This window comes from Mastomys coucha, unplaced genomic scaffold (genome assembly GCF_008632895.1).
Source record: "Mastomys coucha isolate ucsf_1 unplaced genomic scaffold, UCSF_Mcou_1 pScaffold20, whole genome shotgun sequence".
In the NCBI taxonomy this organism is placed as follows: domain Eukaryota; kingdom Metazoa; phylum Chordata; class Mammalia; order Rodentia; family Muridae; genus Mastomys; species Mastomys coucha.
In genome coordinates, this window is record NW_022196903.1 from 125,688,107 (window position 1) to 125,704,096 (window position 15,990).

The 15,990-nt window shown below is 40.4% G+C and overlaps 1 pseudogene; it reads left to right on the top strand.

Moving 5' to 3' along the window:
- The first annotated feature begins 3,476 nt into the window (after nt 1-3,476).
- LOC116098371 lies at nt 3,477-4,388 on the top strand (annotated as a pseudogene).
- The last annotated feature ends 11,602 nt before the right edge of the window (nt 4,389-15,990 follow it).

Sequence of the window (15,990 nt, forward strand, 5' to 3'; positions counted from 1 at the left end):
GAGACTGAGTCTGTTCTTCAAATATTTGTTATTGGGGGAAAGGGATATCAGTTACCAGTATTTTCGTATCAAAAAAGGAAGACAGAAGATACTTCTGACAATATTCATAGCTCTTATTTTGTCAGTCACATGGTATGTGCTATGTGTACATGACATTCAGTCACAATTTTTATTAATGTAGTAGTCATTTAAACCCAGGTCTCAAATTCATTCGGACATCATGCTTGAACATGTGGCAAGTGAAAGTAGACAGTCATTCTATCCTGTTTCATGAAGAATATTCAAGGTATTCATGCTGTGTCCCCAATCAGTGCTCTAGCGCACCAAGGCTTCACTGATATTTATGGTGCTTGTGGTAGCTAAGATAGCTACACAAACCACCAAGGGGTTAACATAACACGGAATCCACTTTCCTTTTCAAAGTACACTATTTTATGTCTAATATTTCAGAGTACCCTCCCCTGTATGAGAGCCATGCTGTAAGCTTTGTTTTGACCTCATTCTTCTAGGAAATTCTTTAAATAACCACTGCTGATATTGATCTTAATTTACAGATAAACCAGGTGGTCTGTTGTCTTTTTTAAACTTCAAGGTGCATTGAGTCTGTGCAGTAATATTATGTGCTATTTTCATAAATTGGCCTGTAATGCTGAATTCTTTCAGAAATATCCTGAAATATTTCTTCTCACCCTCCTTGTATAACTGAGCCACTCATGTCCTATGTTCTTATTCTGTCTTATTGTGATTTCTCTCATTTTTCATGTGGCTTAGAGAATTTTTTAAAATTATTTTTCTAAATTGGGTTTTTGGGCTTATTTCAGCACTGTAGTCCTGATACCGTGTGCCACTGCAAATTATGATGCTATATTTGAGCCTTATTTTCTCATCTCTTTCCCCCTACACACTGAGAATGACTGGCATTAGTCCCTCAACATCCAGCAGTGATAATTGTGTGAGGTCACATATATCAGGTACCAGTCAAGAGATGTATGTGAAAGTTGTTTTCAGTCAAATAAATTTGATTCTTGAGAGTTTGGAGTTAATTCCTTTTCCACCTTTGAAGATGTCCTTGATGTGGCTTAAAATTGGGGAAATGTCCATATATTTTTATATTCTCAACCTATCAGACTGCCAACAGTTTAGCTAATGTGCTAAGGAGTAGAAAACAAGAAGGATTTTGAAGCTTTTAAACCATTGCTATCATTCCCATCATTCCATTTAAATAGCTTGTGTCAGAGACAACATCCTCACTAGACACTCAGTACCTGGTGGCACTATGACCTTTAGCTTTCATAGTCCCATAATCTAGCAAACAAATGTATATTACTTATAATAAAACATTCTTGTTCTTTAACCTAAAATGAGCAGGACAAGAAATGTTGCTAAGAATTAGAATGTAACTAACTCTAGTACTTGTCGACAAAGACATGGGTTTTAAAGGAAGTAGTTGTTTAAAAGATTTGGGAGCAAATAGTTTTTAAGTCCTATTTAAATGTCATTTGCAGTGGTTTACATGTCATACTTTAATGTCTACTCATTGGAATAAAGAAATTGCCATACATTCTAACTTCCTAACTATTATTTATGCAACAATATATATCTTCAAGCAAAAATATTGCAGCTATGCTCTTTAGCAGAATGTCATTTCTACCTCTTGAGAAAAATCTGTGAATGTGCATACAAGCCACCAATTAATGACTTGAATAAAATCTCTATCTTAAGGCTGCTTGCCTATTGATGTTTTGTGTAGTTTTATAAACTATTAGGGAATACTGTTATGATTTGAAATGTCATTTGAAAGATGTTTTGATTATACTCTTCTCTAAGAACTCATAGGAAAAATAACCAAAAGTTCACAGTGCACTTGACATTCTTAAGACTCTAGTGGTCTAAGGCTCTAGTCACTTCTCTAGAGAAAGGGAACAACATATCCTTCTTTAGCTCCAAATCTCTGAAGATTAAACTTGTTCAAGGCTTGGGAGAATACTAAAGAAGAAGAAATAAGTAAATGGAATATTCATATACATCTTCTAGTAGGCATCTTTTTATCTAGCTTCTTATGTTTGCTAAAAGTTCTCATCTACTGAAATTACAAGAATCAAAGATTTGGGCATAATTGTATTAATAGTTTCACCCTCAATGCAAACACACACACACACACACACACACACACACACACACACACAAAAACAAACAAAAACAAGCAAAATACAAAACAAAACAAAACAAAACAAAACAAACCTGGAAAGCACTGGGGCATAGCAACAGGAATGAAAGTCGTGAAAATTGCTGATTTCTAGACTATAGATTCCCTTTATACCAGAATTAGCTGGGCCTCAGTCATCCCATGCTGAAAATAATTTTTGCTATATTTACAGTAGAGTGTTTCTGAAGGTTAAATGACATGAAGTAAGTTACTAGTAGTTACTCCATACTATGAATGAGGTGGTATATCAGTAAATCCTGACTTTACCAGTCTTAGAATAGGAATTAGGCGAGTAATCATGTTTAGAACATATTTGAAACAAAAGATGTTCAGTTTCATAATTGTCCCTTAACTGATTGAAGATTTGGAAGTCTTCAGGCTGATTTTATTTTAGAGTAGACTCTATATGTAGGCTGGCAGAGCATTATTTCACAATAAGACTGTATGTAGATTCATGAACATTAAAGAGTTTGTATAAAACACCCAACCAGTGGATAGAAGCTGGGAACCCTTGAGATTAAATTAGGGAAAAGCTGGAAGAAGCTGAGGAAGAGGGCAACCCTGTAGGAAAACCAACAGTCTCAACTAACCTAGACACCGGAAATCTCTCAATGAGCCAGCAGCCAGGAAATATACACCAGCTGCTATGAAGCTCCAGACACATAAACAGCAGAGGACTGCCTGGCCTGACCTTAGTGAGAAAAGATGCACCTAACCCTCAAGAGACTTGAGGCTACATGGAGTGGGAAGTCTGGGGTGGGGGAAGGGTGCGGGAGTGGGGGTGTGCGGGGTGAGGGTAGGGTTGGGGTTAGGGTTGGGTTGAGGGTGGGAATGGGGGTGGAGGTGGGAGTGGTGGGGTCCCGACATCCTCTTGGAAAGAGGTGGGATGAGAAACAGTCAGAGGGTAGACCAGGAGGGGTATAAGGACTGTAGTATAAAAAAAGATTAAAGAATAAATTTCTTAAAAAATTAAAAAAAGAGATTATATAAAGATATTCTTAGACTGGGACCCAGAAAATGTGACTGTGACTGTGCCCTTAAAAAGTAAGATACAGTTTCCTTGTGCCTCTCTGGCAGCTGGTCACCAGGTGAGGGTGGGCGTGAGGGGTTCCTCTCTGGATCATAGCCTGTGTCTATGGTATGGCCCGAAGTGTCCAGCTGTCCCAGACCGATCACTGGTATATGGTGACACCGGAGCAGGCTCCCAGGGTCACAAATAAAGGGTCACCTCCACAGATCTTGACCAGGCTTAAGATACCCTGGTCCAATAATGGCTACCACTGGATATGAACCAGTGGCTGAAATTGGTGCTGGTGACTTCTGGACAGTTTGCAAAGCCTGAGATCCCCACAGTGGCCACTTTATGGCCCTCAAGAGTGTATGAGTTCCTAATGGAGGAGCAACTGGAGGGGGCCTTCCCATCAGCAGTTTGAGAGGTATTCTTTCTAAGGAGGCTGGAGGCCTTAGAACATCCTAATGTTGTATGGGTGCTGGATGTCTGTTCTATTTCCAGAACTAATTGGGGCATCAAGTTCAGCTTAGTATTTGAGCATATAGACCAGGACTTAAGGATATACCTGGACAAAGAACCCCCCAGCAGGCTTGCTAGTTCAGAGCACCAAGGATCTGATGCGACAGATTCCAAGTGGCCTAAAATTTCTTCATGCAAATTGCATTGTTAAGCAGGACCTTAAGACACAGAACATTTTAGTAATGAGTAATGGGACAGTCAAGCTGACTGATTTTGGTCTAGCCAGAATCTCCAGCTACCAGATGGCCCTCAGGCCTGTTGTTGTTACTACACTCTGGTACTGGGCTCCTGAAATTTTTCTGTAGTTTACAACACCTGTATGCAACACCTGTGGACATGTGAAGTGTTGGCTGTATCTTTGCACAGATGTTCCATTGGAAGCCTCTTTTCTGTGGAAACTCTGAGGCTGACTAATTGGGCAAAAATCTTTGATCTCACTGTATTGCCTCAAGAAGATGACTGGCCTCCGAGAGGCATCTCTACCTCCAGAGGCCTTTACACCCAGAGGGCCAGTGTAGTCAGTGGTGCCAGAGATGGAGGAGTCTGGAGCACAGTTCCATTTGGAAATGCTGACCTTTGAGCCACATAAGCTAACCTCTGCCTTTCATGCCCTGCAGCACTCTACACCATGAGGAAGGTGACCTGGAGTGAGAAGGGTGGACTGCCTTTTCCAGTTTTTGGAGTGTCAGTGGAGAAAACCTTGCTGAACCAGCAGAGTCTGCCTTCCTGTGAGGCCGTGCAGAGCACTTCAGTTTTTTTTTTTTTTTACATAGAAGGTTTGAAGCCTGACATGACAGTTCCCCACCTCTCTTTGTGAGGTTTACCCTCTTGCCCTACTATTTCTCTACACTAAAGGGCAGGCATATCTGTCTTCTTCCCTCTCTGATTTATATTGGTATCTTTTCTATACAGGAAAACAAAACATGACAAGGGGAAAAAAAGATATGTGAGCACTCACGGAGATACTAGGGTTGCATGTCCAAGAGAAAAGCCCTATGTGAAGACCTAGAAAGGAAGCTATTGTCTAAAATACAATAGGCATGTTGAGAAAATATGGCCAATAATTTTAGACTTCTGATACTGAAAACTGTAATAAAAAATTTCTGTTGTTCATACCACCAATTCAGTATCTTATTTCAGATAGAGCAAACTGAAAAGGATGAGAACAGGAATTGAGATTTGGAACCTGTGAAGTGTACCTACTTTGCACATTTACTCAAGGTTGCTCTCACCTACATAGACCTGGCAGCCCTGCTGCATCATATAGCTCCAACTTTCCTGAAGGTCTCCCAGATCAGCTCCTGTAGAATGGATTTTATTGTATTTGAATAGTTTCTAGGTGATATTTTTCTTTCATAATACACAGATCTCTTTCACACTCTGCTGAGACGGGAGAAGGTCACGAAAAGGGCACCCACTGGATGATATTTAAAAGAATCAGAGACTATGTTCCAGATTCACCCAGCTAAAGGTAAATGGACTTCCGACAGGACTGCAGTTTCCTTGACTGCTACACTGTTTTCCATTTCAGTTCCTTTAGTACCTTCCTTTCCCCCCTTAATGTCTACCATATGATTCTCTTCCTAAATATGGTATGCAAAAAATCAGAGCCAGTTATAAAAATAAATATAGGGACCTGAAAAGACCAAGTACCTATAATTTCTTCTCACAAAAACAAATTAACCCAGAGAAAAAGTGCTGTTATTTTCAAATGAACAGAGAAAAAAATGTCAAATTCTAAAATATTCTCTATTCAGAATATATGCAGGATAAATTGTGTAAAAGTAATCAGCCTGATCTTTGTGTAATTGTTACATTATCTATAGAAAGACCCACTGTTCAATTATCTTTATAGCAATAATCTCTATAAATCAGAGAAGTGCAGAACTGGCCCTAGTGTACAGAACATATGACACAGAAGTCTATACTTGATAAGAATCCATATTAAGAATCAAATGTCTTTAAGTGCTTCTTGGCCATTCAAGATTAGTCTGCTGAGAATTCTCTGCCTAGTTCTATAACTCATTTTTTGATTTTTTGGGGGGTCGGGTGGGGAGCAGGTTAGCTTCTTGAGTTCTTTACATATTTTGGATATTAACTGTGGGGCAGTGTGGGGCAGTGGTCTACTCAGGTAACTTAAGTTCAGTTGAGTATTTGGCTTTGAGCCCTGGACCCCTGTGGGCAATTTCTGCTTGCAGAGAGTAGAAGGAGCTTGGCCATAACTCCTGAGTCTTTGGTTCCTGTTTCAGTCACAACCCCTCACAGCTGCCCCGGAAGCAGATGTGTGCTCTATCAGGCAGACAATGCCCCAAGTTCCCAGAATTCTAGCTGGACCCTACACCCAGTCATCTGACCACAAGCCAGACATGCCACTCACCATACACTATAAGGGACAGTTTGCCCCTCTGTCATTCACTTACTCATCCCCTCTCACTCTTTGTCTCCTCTCTGCTCTCCTTCTTTTGTTCTCTCTCTTCTCTTGTCTTTGTTCTTCTCTTGCTTTCTTCCCCTCCTTTCTCTCTCCATTTCTTTTTCTCTCTCTCCTTCCTCTCCTTTCTTTCTCTCTACTTAGCCAGCCTATTTTCTCCTTCCTACAATAAAATATCTCATTTATACATTGCCTCCTTTTTAACTATCGCATCATGAAGCCACAGGTCAACACCAGGGAGAGAGAGAGAGACCTGGGCCTCAGCAGCAGCCCCTATTCCCCTGCCTATGGTACAACAGTTAACCCTCTACATGATGTGGGACAAGTGAGGACTTTTCTTGTCCAATCTGTAGGTTTCCCATTTGTCCTTTGCCTCACAGTAGCTTTTTAGTTTCATAAGGTTCCATTGATCAGTTCTTGATCTTCAAGCCAGAGTTATTGGAGTTCTGTTTAGTAAATCCCCACCCCACCCCTGCCCCTTGCCAATGAGTTTGAGGCTCTTTCTCACTTTCTCTTCTATTAGATTGAGTGTGTTTGGTTGTATGTTGAGGCAACTAAACAGATAATTCACAACAGAGAAATCTCAAATAACTGAGTAGCATTTTAAAAAATGTACCAAGTTCTTAGTGATCAGGGAAATGCAAATCAAAATGACCCTGCAATTCCCCCTTACACCAATCAGTATAGCTAAGGTAAAAAACTCAGGTGACAGCACATATTAGGGAAAATATGGAGAAAGAGGAACACTCTTTCATTGCTATTAGGACAGAAAACTGGTACAACCTCTCTGGAAATCAATCTGGAGATTCCATAGAAAACTGGAAATAGATCTACCTGAAAATTCAGCTATACTCTATACCCAAAAGATGCCCTACTATGCCACAGGAGCATGTACTCAACTATGTTCATAGCAGCCTTATTCATGATAACAAAAGTTGGAAACAACCCAGATGTCTCACAAAGGAAGAGTGGATACAGAAAATGTGGCTCATTTACACAATGGAATACTATTCAGCTATTAAGAATGAGGACATCATGAGTTTTGCAAGCAAATGCGTGGAACTACGCAAATGAAAGTAACTTAGACCCAAAAAACATGCATGGTATGAACTCACTGATAAGTGGGAATTTTTTAAAAATACAGGATATGTAAGATACAATCCGCAGAATTTAAGAATGTTAAGAAGCCAAAGAGCCCAAGTGAAGATGCTTCAAACCCACTTGAGAGGGAGAAGAAAGCAAGCACAGGAGGTAGAGGGATGGAGGGATCTGGGTGGGAGAAGGACAGGGAGGGGAAAAGGAAACATGATAAGGAATTGCGGGTGGGGGAGAACAGGAGTGAAGCCCTGAGGACCAGCAGAATGAATGGAAATAGGCAATGTTAGGAGGTAGGAAGCAGGGGAACTGTCAAAAATGTACCAGAGACCTGAGAGGTGAGAGACTTTCAGGACTCAAAATGTAGGGCCTTAGATGAAATACCCAACAGTGAGGACAGGGAACTTGTAGAGTCTACCTCCAGTAGAAAGATAGGACATCAATCAGAGGGATGGGGTTGCCAACCCACAGTCGAAAAACTCTGACCTAGAATTGTTCCTGTCTAAAAGAACTTCAGGGACAAAAATGGAGATGAGACTAAGAGGAAGGAGGTCGGACTGGTCCACCTTGGGATCCATCTCAAGGGGAGGCTCCAAGGCCTGACATTATTACTGATGCTATTGATGCTATTGTGTACTTACAGACAGGAGCCTAGCATGTCTGCCCTCTGAGAGACCCAACAAGCTGTTGACTCGACTGATACAGATACTTACTCCTAACCAATGGACAGAAGCCAGGGACCCTTTTGGTTGAATTAGGGAGAGGCTGGAAGAAGTTGTGGAGGAGGGTGAGCCCACAGGAAGATCAACAGTCTCAATTAACCTGGACTTTCAAGATCTCTCAGACACTGAGTCACCAACCAGGCAGAATACTCCTGACAGATACACAACAGTGGTCTGTATATTCTGGTCACAATGAGAGAAGACACAAGTAACACTGGAGAGATTTGAGGTCCCATAGAGGGAAGTCCTGGCAGGGTAGGGTGGGTGGAGATATCCTCTCGGAGAGGGGGGTGGGTGGAGGAATGTGATGAGAATAGTTGGAGGGCAGACAAGGAGGGACATGAGGACTAGACTGTAAAGAATGATTAAAGATAATAATAATAAAAAAAAAGTCAGATGTCCTTCTCTAATTTTGTTCCATACAAATTGTCTTCAGGTCTCCACAAGGTGAGTAAAACAAAACACACAAACAAAAACCAAACAAAATGGAACAAACAAACACTTCCATTGACTTTCAGAGCCAGATGTAAACATCTAGATGATGCCCTTTACCCTTAGATGGGGTTTACATTAATCTAGGATTTCCAGAAAACTATGCAACAACTTTCTTACCAATAATATGCTACCAATATCCTATCCATAGTTTATTCCAAAATAGAACTGTCTACCTTGAGGAATAAGATAAGAAGGAATTCAGAGCAAGGTTTAAGTGAGTGCCATCTCTTTCCATTACTCAGTTTCTAAAAGAGGCTTAAGAACTCAGCCTCCAAAATAGATGATAACCCCATAGGAAGATCAATGTCAACTATCCTGGACTCCTGGGAATTCTCAGAGACTAATCCACCAAACACAGAGCATATGCAGACTGGTCAGAGTCCCCAGACCCAGCCCTGGCATATATGTAGCAGAGGACTGCCTTGTCTGTCCTCAGTTAGAGAGGATGTGCTGAATCCTGTAGAGACTTGATGCTTGAGGGAAGGGGGATGCAGGGGCTGGTTGTGTGGGAACACCTTCTCAGAGGCAAAGGGGATGGTGATAGGATGGAGAACTATAGGAGGGGGCCAGGAGTACTATTGGAGGGGGCCAGGAGGGGAGTAACGTTTGGGATATAAATAAATAACTAAATAAAAATAAAAAAAGAACTGAGCCTCCAACTTACACTGAAACAGCAGTTCTCTTTTGTTAAAGCTCCCAACTCCTGGGACAGATCTTGTTCTGTTTTCTCTGGCTCTCCAGCTTGCTCACTCGAAGTTTTAGAACATATATACTCTGAGCCTGGGTGAAAATCTCACAAATATTGTTTCATAGACATGTGCATTGTGTTGGGTCTGATTCTGTAGGATGTAGGATGAATACACCTTCAATACACTGAAAAAGACTACTGAAGATAACTTCCTCCTGTTTGTAATATAACTATAAATTATTACAAAAATGTTTTGTAGTAAAAGACCAAGTTTGACTTTCAGTATGAGCTCCAAACAATTTTAAAATCTCTTGTTTGACAAAGAATCTAAAATTTATATTTTCATAGTTGGTTGTTGTCATTTAATAATTTAAACAGTGGGAGGAGATGGGGGAGGTGTACAGAGCACCAGGAAATTGAACAGAGGTGTCTAGCAATGGGAGATGGAGAACTGAGCTATCCACCAAAGAGTCCTAGATTCCAGGAAAGCAAGAGGCTCCCAGAACCCAAAGAGAACGGTATTAATTGAAATACTCAACAAAGAAGAGAAAGAACCTGTAGGGACCATATCCATAGGTTAGGCACATGTCCCATCTCAAAAATTCTAACTTAGAGTTGCTCCTGTCTAAAGGAAATACAGGGACAAAGAGTGGAGCAGAGTCTGAACGAAAGGCTATCCAGAGACTCCCCCACGTGGGGATCCATTCCATCTGCAGACACCAAACCCAGACACTATTGCTGATGTCCAGAAGTGCTTGCTGACAGGAGCTTGATACAGCTGTCTCCTGAGAGGCTCTGCTAGAGTTTGACCAATACAGATGAGGATGCTCTTAACCAACCATCAGACTGATCATGTGGACCCCAGTGGAGGAGGAATTAGGAGAAGAACTGAAGGAGCTGAATTAGTTTGCAACTCCATAGGAAGAACAACAATATCAATAATGCAGACATCCCCCCCCCCAGAGCTCCCAGAGGCTAAAACACCAACCAAAGAGTACACATGGGGGGACTCATGGCTCCAGTTGTGTTTGTTGCAGATGATGGCCTTATCTGGAATCAATGTGAGGGGAGACTCTTGGTCCTGTGAAGACTTGATGCTCCAGTGTAGGAGAGTGCTAGGGCAATAAGGAAGGAGAGGGTTGTTGAGTAGGTGCATAGGAGAGCACCTTCATAGAAGCAGGGGCAGGGGTAGAAGGGGAATGGGATAGCGGATTTGCAGAGGGGAAACCATTTTGTGGCTTCTTGCAAACTTCCTTTTCTGGCGGCTCATATTTACCTGTTGCTATAGGGACTGTGCTAGTGGTTTGACCTGATCTATTCTCCTCATGGTGCAGCTTGAAGAAGCCCTTCAATTGCTTCTTCAGTAAGTTGGCCCTTTAGTGTTTTATGTGGTAGTGAAAAAGAATATAAAAATTTAGCAGGTACTTGCCCACATAAGCCTGGGATTGAAAGAGTTAAATTTGAGACCAGTACTGAAAACCACAGGAGCCAGGCCTGCATGAAGCAAGAAGTGGAAAAGCTGTTAGGAGAGCCCAGACCAGGGGTGTAAATCTCAGAGATAAGGCAAGGAAGTGTCCGGCTGAGGTGCCTGAGACATGCCTGGCCAGACATTGAGTGATGGACCCTGGGCCATTTGGTTTCCTTAAGTGTTAGCTAAGGGTCAGTATGAACTTTGAATAGCACTCTCCCCTCTTGCTAGGAATTTCACTTTTTTTAGGAATTCTCAACTCTGATCTGCACGACATACAAAATAGCCAATCATGTATAGCCACACCAATTCCTTTGTCTCCCCAGACCTTTTTCCTATAAAATCCCCCAACCTCTGGGCTTCGTGGTCAATTCCTAGTCTCCTGTGTGAGATTGGGGGTTGAGCCAGAGCTCTGAAATAAAAATGCCTCATGTTTTTTTACATCAAGATGGCCTGTCGTGTTCTTCGGGTGCATGTCTCCCAGGACTTGAGGGGGAACTCCCTAAGGGGTCTTTCAATGGGTCCCATGAAGGTGAGTATATGGGCCTCATTTCTGTCTTCTTTGTAATTTCTGTCTGTCCACTTTTGGTCTCAGTTTGGCTTGAGGGAGAATATGCAGCAAGCATGCAGTGGGCATGAAGCAAGTGTGCAGCGAGCGTGCAGTGGCCATTTTTGTTCTTCTTTGTCTTTGGGTGAGTGTGCTACAATAAACATGTGGAGGCTAGCTTCACTGTCTTCTCTCTCTTTGCTCATTTTCACTTTTGGTCTGCATTCATCAAACATAGGGACTGGTTTTCCAAATGGTGGTATCAGGGATTGGCTTCCGAATACATTTTCTTTACTAGGTACACCATCCAGACATAAGGCTTTATAACTGCACCTGAAAGAGTCTCTTGCTTAGTATATAATGTCTTTTTATCACCTCTTTTGTCATATTTGTCATATCTGTTAGTCATTTGTTTCCTTTGTGCTGGCCCTCATGGGATCCCTCACCTCCACTATCAAGAAACCCCATATTAGGGCACTAAAAGCCTGGGATTTTCCCTCCCTTGTTCTTTGTCCCCATCCTCCTTGCTGTCATTGCCAATCTTAAGAATTCTTCCCCAGGGAAACTTTCCTGAAAACGAATCCTCTCTCCTGATAAACTCTCTTAGCTGGAAAAACTCCTTTCAGAAATGAAGGAAGTAGGTGAGACTTATGAAATGGATCAAGTAGAACTGGTGGACTTTGATCCAAATCAGGAAAGACAGTGTGGAAACGGGCCCGTGATTCCACTTGGGTCAGTGAGTTTCTTCGGACCGGAGGTTAGACAGGACCTGTGAAGTCAAACTGGAGAACAAAAGAGACAAGGAGGCCAAGGAGAGTTCTATCAAGGCATCAATTTAATTGGGGGTGTTTTGATATTTTACAGGCAGGCACAAAATGAAACTGAAAATCTCTAGGCACAAGGTATATACATAACGTAAACACAGTACTCCAAGAGGTGGAGAGCCAAGGTCTCTGCAGATTCAGTTCTCAGGCAGGCAGATTTGTTTATGCTAAGCATGTCCTCAGGCCTTAGGCGTAGGTGTAACTCAGTCTCTCGGTTCCAAGATGGTTCCAAGAGGAGCTGCAGAGTAGTGGGCTATAGTTTAGCTCCACAGGTGGCTGCCTTCAGTCCCAGGTGTCAGCTCTGCCACTGTGGCTCAGGCAGAGGGAGGTTTTCAGCTCTGTGTGGAGCTCGTGCAGAGGGAGGGAGGCAACAAGACAGCATCATAATGGAGAAGCATATGAGAATGATGAATATCATCCCAGAGGTGGTGTTCAGTGTCAGACCTCTTAATGGGCCAGTCACTCTTTGACATTCTGTATTCAATAGTGAATGTGGGAAGGACTATAAGCGTAACATGCTCACGAGTTGGTTATTGTTTATTTTAGCATTCAACAATAGTAGGGCCGGCCAGAGAGTTCTTTCTCCAGGGCACAGGCAATAATGGAATATTAAGGGTTTGTGAGGGAGGAATTTGGACTACTCAGGGCTAGGAGGACACATTTGAGATGCATTTGGAAGGTATAGTCAATTGGGTTGCCTAGCAGTCAGTGCCATAGAGACTGAGAAAAATGAAAATAGCTTGTAGATTTTCTTTGGTATTTGGATGAAAGCAGGCAAAAGATGATAAGAACAAGGGTGGTTGAAACAGAATGTAAAACATCAATAAGCCAGATAAGAGACAAGACAAGAGTCAGAGCATTGTAGAAAAAAAAATCACAGTGTTGTTTGTGAAAGCTGAAAAAAACTGTCCCTGTAATAGGTTAAGAATATTTCTTATAGAGAATAATGCCCAGATATAAATGTATTAAATATTCTACATAATATAGGACCATCAAGATATACTATTGAAAATATTACATTTTATTATTCATATACAAATCACCTCCTCATACTACTAAATCCAATGACCGCATGGACTTTTGACCTTTACTTTTTCTTTCATTACCAGCACACAAGGAACAGAAGAAAATGTTTTAGGTTTCTTGTGAGGTAATCTAATGTTTTCCATAATTAGAGATAGATTTAATGAATCCCAGACAATTTTCTGGCCATAGGTAGGCTATCTGTGTTAGTTCCTGTGTATCTATATCCAGTGTCTTCAATCATTTAAAACTGAATGAAAGACTCAGCCATATATTACCTATATATGAGATTATAAACAAACTGTGGATGTGCTCCCACATCACTCCTCACATTGAAGTAATGTCAGTCAAAACTTGAGGTTGGATTTTGTGCAAGGTGACAGGTAAGAATCCAACTAAACTTTTTCTCTGCATGTTGAAACCCAGTTTTCCTAGTACCATTTGTTGAAGATACAATTTTTTAAAAAAATACAGGTAGGTATCTGTAGTTTCCTTGACATATGTCTGGGTCGTTAATTCTATCCCACTGATCCATATGGCTACTTTTTGTGAAGTTCTTGTGGAAATAACCACAGTTAACTATGAATGCATGGATACAGTAGTCTTGCCATGTTCCGAAGAAATAGATTTGCTTCTTCCTGATCTCTAGCTTTTACAATCTTTCTGCTTCATTCTTTCTCTTGATGTTCACTGAGTCTGTGGTGGGAAAAAAAAAATGGTGTGAAAAACATGTCCTCTTCATGGCTGAAGACCTGACAGGATCTTATGCTCTAAACTGTGACCAGAGTCTCTATATTAACAGCATTCTACTGCAGAAAGAAGCTTCTATAATCTGAGCCAATATCTTACTTAAAAATTTGGTGAGGAAGAATGAATGTGACGATGATTGACATACATTATATATATGTATGAATTTCTCAAATGATAAATAAAATATATTAATGACTTCACTAAAATGTTTATTTTCTAGAAATGAAAAATCTGCTTTCTGAACATTCTAAGTAAGAGTCCTGAAGTGTAGATAAATAAAAGCCAGTAATGGACAAATGAAGTCTCTTGGAACTAAAGCAAAGGAAACAGAGACAACTTTATAAACACCCACAGAATGTGAGAAAATAATGACTGTCTATTCTGTTAAGAGGGGACATATATCAAACAAACACACAAAAAAATCAAAATAGCAATTTGTAAATGTACCTTTTATTCTTCAGGGGAAAGTTTTTGTCTCAGAGAGTTAGTGCCTCCCTCTGCTAACCTAGAACTAGTCCTGAAAGTTTCTAGCCTCCATACAATCTTATCATGGCCAAAGATGTTTTCAGCCTCTGAGATTTATTACTGATTAAGCTCACCCTTTCTTCTTTCTAAACTCTAGCTAGCTAGCTGATTCAACTCAACTGTTCTAGTCAAAACTCCCTTCCAGGTTTTCTGATTCAATCTAGCTTCTTTCTCTTTTCCCTTTTAAGCTGCTCTGTGGGGTGTCAAAATAACTCTATCAAGATGTTCTAATCTGGCTCCTTCTGATTCTCTCATTCATTCTGTCTTTACCTGTATCTAGCTTGTTTTCTCTTCAAACATTTACTGTAAAACTCTCCTGATAAAACTGCCCCCTTAATTCTCTCTCTGAAACGCTCCTTCTTAACTTGCTTCCCATACCTCTCTCTTCAATTGCCAGCTGAATAAATCTCATTCTTTCAAATCTTTTTCTGATTCTTCACTTTTTCTACCACTCAATTAGACATCCCATTCAAACAGGGGTGCTTCTTTCTACAAACTAACTTCACATTCACTGTTTGAGATTAAAGGCAAGAGTATGTCTGTGTTGCAGCCAGAGGAATTAAAAGGGATGTTGGGGGTGGGGAGTGGGTAGGGACATCTTCTTGGAGACCAGGGACAAGGAATGGGATGAGGCACTGTCATTCCTTCTGACTTTCTAAAAACCATTAGATTGTATTCCTAAAGTTAGCCAATAAGGTCTATTCCTTTATTTGGATACTTTCTCCTATTGAGGCTTACTCCCAAGGCCAAGCTATTAAAATATTGAAGTTCAGCAATCAAAAACCCCGTTTGGCTTATCAAACTATGCTGAATCAAAATCCTCCTCTTTTGTCATGGATATATTATTGTCACAGTGAACTGGGTTTTTAGTTGTTACTATGTTTATCTGCAAAATCTTTTCTAAGGTATTTCTTTTTGTACTCCAACTAGTTTTGAAGATTCCAGAGGATTAAGGAGACATCCTTAAAGAAGGCAATCCCTCTTATTGTGATAAAAATTATATAAATTAATTAAGATCACTAGGCATATTGAAATAACCTGAAATCTAAATTTCTAAGTAAACTAAGTGTGAGATGTCCATGTTACTGGAGAACCTGGGGATAAAAGTGAGACACTTCCTCAGAAAAAAAAAAAAGAAAAATCATATTTATGTTGACATAGCAAGAGAAATAAGAACTATTATTTCATTTATATTATACATGTATGTGAATAATATATGTTCATAAACTTCTAAAAAATTTCTTATAATTTAATATAATCTGGTTCTATGCATATTGGTAGCTGCTACATTAACTTGATGTTAGTTCAAAGAATGCAAATAAAAAGTTAGATTATACTCAGGTTTTAGAAAGATTGATAGAGTATGGATTGGGAAATTACTCAGTGGCCAAAAGAGTTTATATACAAGCTTGAGAACTTGATTTTGGACCTGTATTCATAAGAAACTAGAGTGGCAGCATGTCTCTGTAACATCAACAATAAGAGGTAGAGGCAGTTGGATTCCAGAACATCATTCAGCATTCTATTTATCTGAAATAGTAAATGTTGGCATGTTTACTCAAAGACCCTCTCTCATAATGTACAAAAACAATCTAAAGAAGGCATCCCAATTTTAACATTTTTCTCCACAAATGCATATATGCATCATGAATGTACAAGCAAAGAAAAATCATAAGTATTATTCTTAA